Source organism: Alosa pseudoharengus, unplaced genomic scaffold (assembly GCF_046254945.1).
Source record: "Alosa pseudoharengus isolate Yale_2024_CS ecotype anadromous, Long Island Sound unplaced genomic scaffold, YU_APseudo_1.1 YU_APseudo_1.1_scf_22, whole genome shotgun sequence".
Taxonomy (NCBI): domain Eukaryota; kingdom Metazoa; phylum Chordata; class Actinopteri; order Clupeiformes; family Clupeidae; genus Alosa; species Alosa pseudoharengus.
In genome coordinates, this window is record NW_027468680.1 from 16,696,733 (window position 1) to 16,699,221 (window position 2,489).

At 41.2% G+C, this 2,489-nt stretch overlaps 1 protein-coding gene across 3 annotated transcripts in view; it reads right to left on the bottom strand.

The window, feature by feature from the left end:
* Window positions 1-823: 823 nt before the first annotated feature.
* fut8a (fucosyltransferase 8a (alpha (1,6) fucosyltransferase)) overlaps window positions 824-2,489 on the bottom strand; it is a 90,105-nt gene continuing 88,439 nt past the window's right edge. For all 3 annotated transcript variants that reach the window (XM_076300787.1, XM_076300784.1, XM_076300785.1), the window contains exon 11: window positions 824-2,489. This exon is cut by the window's right edge and continues 338 nt beyond it. The gene's annotated coding sequence lies outside the window, so the exon portion shown is untranslated.

The following is a 2,489-nucleotide window of genomic DNA, read 5'->3' on the forward strand; positions in this document are numbered from 1 at the left end:
GGCTCATCCTTACATATACTACCTCAGACACGGACCTTATAAAATGAACAAAAACCCACAAGCATATTTCATTATTGTCACGAAAGACTTCCGTTTGATGCAGTTGGATGCAATGATGGGAGTTTGTTGTGTTGTGTTGGTTAAGAAGGAAGGGCAGTTTTTATTAGGTTTCCTGTGAAGTCGCTGCCCAGGCTGCCCGTAGCTTTTGCATTATTGAGAGGAGGGACAGCAGCTCCCCTGACCGCAAACTCCCTCTGAGCCAGTGCCAGCCGCAGCCCTAATTTACTTCCTGGGCCAAGACACTGAGATCCGACGAGATTGAGATGCTCTCTGGGGGAAAAAATAGCATCTTAGGGCTGTGCAATTGGATCAGGATTTTCCCATCAATTTCATTCGTTTATTTTATTTACAACACAATCACTTAATGCTTTCCTCAGTGTTTTAAATTCTCTGGAGCCGAGAGAGAATAGTTCATTTTTCCTCTCAAATGATCAATAAATCAACGTAACTGAATCATAGACAAGTACATTTAAGGGCAGTAACCAAATTTCAACGCTTCAACATTGCATCTCTAACAGAAACCAAAATGGGTCTTGAGGGACAGACATGAAACAGATTTATTGGGATTCCAATTATTCATTTCAAGCTTCTTGATCTCTTTAACGGAGAGAACTTTTGCATGCAGTGTGTCATAGGGGATCTAAGCTTGCTTTTCGAAGCTTTTTACATTTGCTAACACAAATACTGTTATTGATGCTATTACATCTCCCATAACATTGGGAGATATATTTGAGGCCCAAGCTCAAACCAAAGTTCCCTTGACTTTAATAGTTACCCTATCCATCTACAGTCTATGGACTGGCCTTGTCACCCGAGACATCAAACATTGTTAATAGTTTATAGCACCGGAAGGGACACTCATTTTCTACCTCACATAAATGATCACATAAGGCACTGAGAAAGTCATGAGGGTATGAGGGATGTCTGCTCCCAACCTCACAGTAACCAAATAGATCAAAACAACATAAAGTACAGTACACATAAGCAGACAGCTTTGGTTGACCGGTTTTATTTGGTCGGCTTTATCGAAGACAATGCTCAAACGCAAAACATGGAAATGTCCTCATGGTAGACTAAAACCAGTTATGACAATATATTCATTCCTGCCATCCAAAATTCTTCAATAATAATAATAATAATAATAATAATAATAATAATAATAACTTCCATTTTGTTGAGTGTTTATCATTTAATAACATTATTTGACATATAAAAAGGAGACAGTGGGATCGTAGGACGGAGATGCGTAAGACACAGGAATGGAGCTGGAGTGTGTCCTCAGTGAGTCAAGGCTGGTTAGGAACGTTCCAGAAACTTCCAGCGCACACACACACCAAACGTGCACACACACACACTCACACACGCACACGTGTGCATACTGACACACACACACACACACACACACACACACACACACACACACACACACACACACACACACACACACACACACACACACACACACATTTCAGGTATACAAGCATTTCACCTTTTTATAGGCACCATATTTTGAACTATACACACAAACACACATAAACACACATACACAGAACAACTGAATGTTGAAATCACTTTTTAAAGAGCACAAAATGGCAGTTAAAAAAAAATTAAGAGCAAGTGGGTAAGGATAAGTTGGCAGGTGAGATGGCATGATCGAAAGATTGGTAGCAGAGAAGAAAAAAGAAAAGATTTGGCTACAGAGGAGTGCAGTCAATGTCCACATAAGGAGGGGAAACCGTATAGAGGGGGGAAAGGGGGAAAAGAGAAAAAAAGGAGCTCTTCTTGGTACTTCACAATTCATGAGTGTATGTCTTTTTTTCCTCAGGATATTAAGTTCTCAGCTTAATGTTTTTTTATTTTTTTACCGTTATTTTTGTTTTAAATATTTTTTGTTGCTGTGTTGAGATCACGCTTTTTCCCTTCATTGAACCGGAGGCTGGGAGAGTCAGTGAGCTCGGCTCAAGAAGTTCACTTACAGTAACAGTTTGCTCTGGAAAAGTCTTCTTTCCACTTGAGCCTCCTCACTCTCTTTTTGCTCTTCCTCTTTCTTTCTTTCTGTCTTCCTCTCGCTCTCTCTCTCGATCGTCAATTTTTCCACTCTCAACCCTGACAAGAGGGAGGAGAGCCAGGGTGGGGAGAGCACAGAGTCCAGGAGGAGTGTGACTATTACCCTGTAAAATCACCCCCTTCATCTCTCTCTCTCTCTCTCACACACACACACACACATACACACACACACACACACCTTCATCCACACACAAACACAAAGTGCATACCCCTTCTGAAGGGTCTGGATTTTTTTTTTCAACATCAAGCAGAGAGAGCAACAGTACCACTTCTCTTTCCTCTCCTCACTCTCCATCTCATAGTCTTTTTTTCCCTCTTATCTCTCTCTCTCTCTCTCTCTCTCTGTTGCGCTCTCTCTGTCC